Genomic DNA, 8,468 nt, shown 5'->3' with positions numbered 1-8,468 from the left:
AGTGACCTTGAGATGATTATTTTAACATAAAGGATAAAACAGCACCAGGAACCTTGGTTTGTGTACGCTCTGGTTAGTGTGCATTTAATGTTCTTATTCAATTTATACCAAATATTTTGCCCTGGTTTAAAGTGCATTTTCCATGTCCATTATGTTTCCCATCTTATCATGTTAATACACTACGTGAGTGCAAACATGTTCCGATATGCTTTTTAATCACATAACTTTAAATAATTTTACAAATTACAAAATGTATTATAATTAACTACAAAAATGTGTTTTGTGTTAAAGGGGACCTATTATACTGACTTTTCAGTGCTTTGTATTGAGTTGTGGACTCCTATAGAGCAGCTACACACAATAACCAGCATAGAAAGCATTTTAGTTCTTCCAGAATCTGCACCTATTCAGCTGTATTTCTTTGGATTTCATGGTTACTGCGAAAACAGTCTGTTTTAACGTTTTCCACCCACGGCCCGCCCCTGCGCACGCCCACTCTGATGTGGTTGGACACTGCCGAGTGCATAGAAAGAGTTCCGGTTTGTGCCGCTAACTGCATAGGAGTTGATAAACGGCCATTTATCTTTTTAAAATGTCCATTGGATCCTGAATCTGATCCGGAATTGGAGACTGTACAGTCGGAAGTTTCTCAAGAAAAGAGGTTACTTCAAGGCGTCTCTCAATGGTAAGTCTCGTTAGCATTTTAGCATTAGGTTTTCTACTGCATCGGTAACATGTAATGTTTTTTGCGGGACTACCAGTGGTAAAAAACTCAAGTAGAGCCACTAATTGAGGTGGTAAAAGGCTATTAGCAACCCCTTCCTCTATGCTATGATGCTACACAGAGAACCGCTTTTGCTCCATAACTTACACAAAAAAACACAGTTAGGACGCTGAAACATATTTGCTCTTCTGACTCTTCCACACGACCAAGTAATGTTGGAAAGGCGGCGGGCGGGGGCAAGTTTGTCGGCTAGTCCAGCTGCATAGTGGCCCATGTTCACAAAACAGTCCAGTATGAAATGCTGTTGACAGATTAAAATGATTTTTTTTGCTGGTAGGGAATCAAGAACTCCAACCACTTGGACCTGATGGTCCAAGAAATGGAATTGTAAACAAATGTGGCTTTTCCTTTCGAGGCTTTGCTAGCAAGGAAACAGTGGAGCAGCACTTGGGGGAAGGGGGAGACGTTATGTATAAGGAAGGCCGCCCCTCTGTGACATCACAAAGGAACGTTTTACCACGCCTTTCTGAAACAGAGCGTTTTGAGCCGTCCCAAAATTCTTTCAGGGCTCAATTCCAAATGCGCAAACCTCATTATGTGAAACTTTGGCATCGTTTAACAAAAGAATAGAACATTCTAACTACATTTGTAGGTCAGAAAAGTGGAAAAAGCATAGTAGGTCCCCTTTAATGTTTTTGTGGGTCCGGAATGGATTAATTTACATTATTTGTTTTGGAAAACAATTACAGTATATTTCGATTTGAGTTGGACCTTCTGGAACAGATGAATGACTCTAACCAAGGTTTTGCTCTATTTACTTTTCTATTAATTAATGTTAGCCATACTGTACTGAGCAGCCAGGTCAGAGAGGTGTCCCCCCCCACGTATATACCATCGCAAAACGTTTCATCTATGAATGACCATACTTTTCCTATAACTCTGATACCCACTGCCCTGCCAAAACACAAAAAAGCCAAATAAAAACCAAAATGAGAATCTCCAATGTACAGTTTCACTCATTGAAACAAGGATTTTTTTATTTGCATCGTTTACATTGTGCTCATTTTTGTTTGGACCGGATGCGGATTGTATCAAGAACATCCTTGGAAGAATATCTACCCATCATACAAAAACCAGGTTGCTATATTAAAAACAGGAAGAAGAAACGTATAAGGGAGGAATATGTAAAGATAACTGACCTGTCTGATGCTCTTTTACAACATGGTGTGAGTTGGACCGAAGAAAAAGAAGACTCAGGTAGTTAAACCTTCAGGCTGGTCTATTTTTCCCTCCATGCCATTATGGTAAAGCCATACAAGATGTATAGGAAGGATTAATACTCTTTATATTTTTATACACTGCATTAAACCAACAGAATAAGAGTCATACTGCTACATGATCTTTACTTCCAAAGTCAGCAAAGAGTTAAAGATGCGGCTTTGTGAATAAACGTCATACGTATATACGCGACATCTACATACGCCATTAAACTTGGCGCCCTAAAGCCTTTGTTATTTACACTGCAAACACAAACAACCCTGCATGATTTGTGAGCTTCAGGGTTTAGTGACCCAATCAGTACATGGGTTTCTTGTAGGCTGCATATGTTGGCTAAGGGATTGATGTTCGCCGACTCCAAGGAAAGCAAACATGCACATTGGCCAAACTGGAGCTGCAGAATCAGTGGTGAGAAAAAGTGTTTGCCGCCTTCCCGATTTATTTATTTATATTTTTGCATGTTTGTCGTATTTACAGTAAGCGTTTCAGATGAAAAATCAAATAGACAATGACAGTTTTTATGTTTTTATATGAAACTTTGTATGATTAGGTCATTGACTGATGGCCATTTTCCGAATCGAGCGCTCCATACGGACAGTTTTTGGCCGTTTTCGCTGAACTTTCAAGACCCATGGAATATTGAATTTTAGGACTACACATAAACATTGAAACTACGTAAAGAAATTCTAGCCTTTTTGGGTCTTTTGTAAATTGGCAGTAGAACATGGGGATTTCAGCAAAAATACCGGATTTTTCATGACTCCACTGTTGAACAAAAAGAACTTTAAGGCTTGTCTCACTTTCCCAGAAGACATCTTGATGATCCCCAAGACTTTGGGAAAATACTATGTGGTCTGACAAGATAAAAGTGTAACTTTTTGCAAGGTGTGTGTGTCCCATTCCATCTGACCTAAAGGTAACATTTCAGAAAAACAACATCATACCAACAGTAAAATATGGTGGTGGTAGTGTGATGGTCTGGGGTTGTTTTGCCGCTTCAGGACCTGGAAGACTTGCTCTAATAAATGGAACCATGGATTCTGCTGTCTACCAAAAAACCCTGAAGGAGAATGTCCGGCCATCTGTCTGTGACCTCAAGCTGAAACCAACTCGGGTTCTGCAGCAGGTCAATGATCCAAAACACACCAGCAAGTCCACCTCTGAGTGGCTGACAAAAAACAAAATGAAGACTTTGGTTTGGCCTAGTCATAGTCCTGACCTGAATCCTACTGGGACACGATGGCATGACCTTAAAAAGGCTTCCTGCTGGAAAAGCCTCCACTGTGGCTGAATGACAACAATTCTGCAAAGATAAGCCAAACTTCCTCCTCAGCTCTGGAAGAGAAAACACTTTTTCACACCACTGTATGTTCTACATAATTCTATGTCATACAGTTTCATGTTTCATTTGACACACTTCTGACAGACGTGACCGTGCACATAAACACAAGAATACCAGGCCTTGGAGGCATTTCACTAATGTGGTATTGTAGCAACTGCGCTTTCCATCATAGCCCTGAACTCATCGGTTTTATGTTCAGTAAACCTTCTTTCTCCCCCGCCGTTGAGGCTCAGCGTTACAGGGCCAGCAAAGGTTTCAGGGAGAATGAAAGGACTGTGAAACAGTGCAATGCTTTCCACAACAGGTCGGTGGATTCAGTGACACATATTCATGCTTATGTAACAGATTCCAGCTAGCTTAGATGAACCTTCCTGATGCCTCAAGAGCCACGTAGGTCAGTGGGCTTGGAGCCACAGTGGTCTTATGACGGGTGGTCTAAGGGAGTACAGTGGAACCTGTAATGTTCTGGGGAAAGTTAGAAGCAGAAGTTAACCACTGTATGGTCATTTCTGTTTCAGTCAAAAAAGTCGAGCTAAATGAGAATCTCACTGAGCGGAAATCTGAAGTCCAACTCCAAATTTGGTTTGACTTTTGGAGGCATTTTTTTTTTTAATCCAAAAATTGTGAGGTGTTCGATCTCGGAGGTTCCACTGTAGTGCGATTTTTTCCTTTCATCTTCTCACCCAAATCTCCCGACTCCACTGCACATAATAAAAACATGAACAGTGGACCTTTGTGTTCTCTTTAGCATAAATTGTTTAGCTCAACCCTGCTGGTGTTTCTCCAGTCAAGACGTAGTATTGTCCGTGTAATCACCAAGTAATGAATCTGCTCATGTGGCAACAGAACTTTGACCTACAAAAGCTCCAAATTGGTTGATAATGACCAGGATCTTCTGTTTTCATCTGGAAAATGGCTGACATTTTCATTGAATGTAATAAAAAATGCTATATCTTGATGATAGTGTGCACTTTGCAGAGAGCCGAGGTGCTTGTTTCAGGAGTAAACCATATGAACATTCATTTGGCCGCTAGCACTTTGAAAGCAGCAGGCAGGGAAACTGCAGATCAGTCACCGAATGATGTATCGCTTGCTTGCTTGGTTGCCTCCAATGTGGAACTGATCTCAGTCTTAGCTTTGGAGTTTCACTTCCAGTGCTTTTGGATTCAGCCTCCTCCGGTTAAATGTGCGTTAATGTCTTCTTGCTTCTTGGCGTCACATCCAGTTACGTATGCAGAAGAATGCTGTTTGCAGGTTGCACATTTATACCAATGATTGTCATTTTATTTTATTATTGTCATTAAAAGTCAAAGCTACTGGGTTCCATTAAACTCTACTTGCTGAGGTTTCTTTGACCGGCCTATTTGGCTCTAAGAAGGGGAAGTTACTAACACACAAAGAATAACTTTGGTGTGCTGTTGAACATCTACAATCCATGAGTTAAGAGCTAAATCATTCATTAACAATGTCAAAACATCTCGTAAGAATGCCAGCAAAATATTCATCATATCTTGTCTTAACGACACTTTATGCATTTTTTTTAGACATTTTTATTATGTTATTATGCTAGGCACATTTACTAATTAATTACCCCAAAATGAAGGATTGCAGCATCACGTTTATTAATGACTAAAACTTTCCTGCCGTTTCTTTTCATCTCATTAAGGAGATATTGATGGTGGATGTTATTATTTCACAATGTCGGATCAGCATAATTTAGATGAAAATTTTGAGCATAAGTATGCACGATGAGGAAAAAAAAAGTTCTCGCAACTACCTCAAAGTTTAACCCACAAAGTCAGCACTAAAACTATTGAATTCACAAGAAAATTAATAGGAAAATTCTTCCAATTTTAAATGTAATTTTTTAAATTGTTAAGAGAATAAGCGTGTGAATGATTGTCAATATGCGCCATTGGCTGGCGACCAGTCCGGGGTGGACCCCGCCTCTCGTCCATAGTCAGCTGGGATAGACTCCAGCATACCCCCTAATGAGGATAAGCAGCATAGAAAATGGATGGATGGAATAATAATAAATGCCACATTTATTTTGTAGTTTGTAGTTTGTACAGCCAAATGACAGAACACAGTAATCCTTCTTTTATTGCTTCACTGGTTCCAGGCCCCAAAGTAGGATTCCTTATTTATATTGGAATATTTTCATAGTTAGAGCATAGAAAAATCAAATACAAACCCTTTGGATATGAAACAACCTTTATAGTCTTATTACCCAATATAGTAAACACCATAACCGAATACAAGCCATTTTAGATATAAATAAGACACTTTTTCACGTGTGTTCATGTAAATTTGTTACGGTGCTCGAGAATGAAAGTGGGGGAAGACAAAGTGACTTCGGGGTTAACTTTTAGCCCCAACAGTAGCACATGATGTGAGATGATTCAAACCTGTAATAAAAGCCTGTTGTTTTGGCAATCAAGTCTGATGCTTGTGCGTTTCAACAAACATTCTAGTAACGGAACTGACACCCAGTGACTAGTGTAAAATACTACATATCACCACAACGTCATTGAATCCACCATCTGAATGGCAGTAACTTGTGGGAGGGAACTTCTCCTGTAAACGTCGTTTGCTCCTCCTTTTCCAGTCTCCAGAAAAAAACTGTACAGGAAATATGACTTTGAGTGTTATTTCCACAGTGAAAATGACAAAAAATAGCGTGTGTTGTGGGGTCATGAGCAGTTTAAAAAGGTAATTCTCTTAAATCTATAACATCTAGAGTGTGTAGGATGTACCGATTTAAAAGCCACTCTGCGAGTCGAGGTCACGGATGGGTCAAGGTGCTGGGAGGTAGTGGGAGTGGGCTCAGATGTGCTACATGTGAGTTGCTATGTTCATACAGAAACAAGCATGACGGACAGAGCGTTAAAAGGTAATTATGATATTGCATGAATCATACCGTGGGTGTAACGTGCTTAAAAGGCGGTCCTAATGTAGACCCCATGATTTACATCTTCCCAAAAAGCATGCTGAAGGACAAACAGCTTTGGGTGGCCGTGCGAAAGGGCGATGGGTCAATTAGAATGCAAGTCATAAAAAAAGGGATCTGAAGGTGCATTCATTAAAACAATCTCTATAATCCCAGCAAATAACGAGCATATGTTAACATAATGCTTGGGGGTTAAAAGGAGCCTGTGTCCTACAAAGTCAATGTGATCATTTTGGAGCAATAATCGCCAGTTTCCCAGTGATATCATTTTTGAACATGGTGTTTAATCAGGCTTTATGGGACCACCAAAATGGTTCCTTGATTGAATGAGCTTGGGGAAAAGATCTAGCGGTCGTCTGTTTCCGTCCACGGGCAACACATGGAAACATTCATTACCGTCAATTACTACTTTTGTTAGTAATGGTGTAGCTGGTAATTGGACCCCAAAACAGAGACGACAACAGACATAAAAAATATCTCAACAGAAGAATAAATACAAAAAACTTAAAAAGGGCCAAAGCCACACCAGCAACATAAAACAGCACTGCTGGAAAAAGCGGAAGCACAACACGAAGCGTGGGAATAAGCAGACACTGAGTGAAGACAAGGCGACAATCTGGCAACCGGTGAGTCTCCCAGCATGGCTTATGAAGGCAGAAACAAAGCACTAAGAATAATGTCGGCAGTGTGCCGTGCAACGTTGCAGCCAAGTGCAAAACTTGTTATGCGCCAGCTTCGCGTGGTGGCACAGAACCGGGGATGTTTAAGCATGACATAGCACAAACCCTAACCCTAACCCCCAGCCCCTATTTGTGGTGAGTATTGTTGGGGTTTAATTGAGTACCTTCAGCCTTGTTATATTGTCAAAATACAGTAAAGTCTTGTTATATCGATATTGTCGGTATAAAAATATCGATATAACCGGACTATCCATATATCCGATCCTGCGCCGAACTGCATTAAAAGTGGGCAATAATGCATTCGACATTGTTCTATAGTATAGAACAATGTCGAGCAGCTTAAATCAATCTTTGCTTAAGGATTTCAATACCAAAAAAGAACACGGCGAACGGCTGCTTCCAGTCAACTTTATTTTTCACATGCCTGCAACAGAAGAACCAACTGCGTTCGTGGTTCACACGAGAGAAACCACAAACGCCAGCATGTACATATGAAAAACAGTGATTATTGCAAGCGATAAAAAGATATCTGAATACAACACAATTAAATACATGTATTTGTACGCTTGTGTCTTCGTTGGAATAGGTGTGTATGCTATGTCAGTTGGTTCTTCTGTTGCAGGCATGTGTTTGGCCAGCTATGTGGGGCGGGTTGAGCATGACCTGTGAACCAGGAAGTGCGGGAATCGCTGTGTGTGCTGCACTCTGGTGGTGGAAGTGTGAAAAATAAAGTTGACTGGAAGCAGCCGTTCGCCGTGTTCTTTTTTGGTATTGAAATCCTTAAGCAAAGATTGATTTAAGCTGCTTTTGTATCGATATAAGCAGACCAAATTGGCTGGCGGGAGATGAAAAGGGCATCGTAGTAACCGGATTATCATAATAACCGGGTATCGTACTAACGGAGCTAATTATATCATAAAAGACTAGAAATTTGCCGGGAAATGAAAATAGTATCGTAATAAGTAGTAACTCGTTATAACCGATATCGATATAACTAGACTTTACTGTATTACTTCAGGTGAAGTAGCAAATTAGACCTGCTGTTGCTGACTATTCTCCGAATATCACCTGATCATGTCTTTTCTAACATTCCACACTACAAAATAAGTAATAGGACTATCTGATCAATATCAATATCAGCCAATACTCAAAGCTGAAATATTGGTATCTTATTGGAAGTAAAAAGTTGTATCAGGACACCATAGCCGTGTTGTATAATAATTGGAGACGCATCGTGCACACATCGTGCACACATCGTGCACACATCGTGCACACATCGTGCCAATTTTTACTGAAGAAAACAAACAATTGGAATAATACCTAAAGTACATTTGTAAACATTTGAATGGACGATATTGTTTCATCGTATACAGTACATTGCCTCTAATGCTTTCCTGGAAAGTACGCCATACTGTAGTCCAATGTATTCCACACCCCCGATAGCATGTACTATATCTTCATTTCGAGATTGTCACAAGTGATTAGGATAGCTAA

The sequence above is a fragment of the Doryrhamphus excisus genome, linkage group LG20 (assembly GCF_037039965.1).
Source record: "Doryrhamphus excisus strain RoL-2023G ecotype Guam linkage group LG20, RoL_Dexc_Guam_v1.1, whole genome shotgun sequence".
Lineage (NCBI taxonomy): Eukaryota > Metazoa > Chordata > Actinopteri > Syngnathiformes > Syngnathidae > Doryrhamphus > Doryrhamphus excisus.
The sequence above is the reverse complement of the archived record's forward strand: the minus strand, read 5'-3'. Positions refer to the sequence as shown.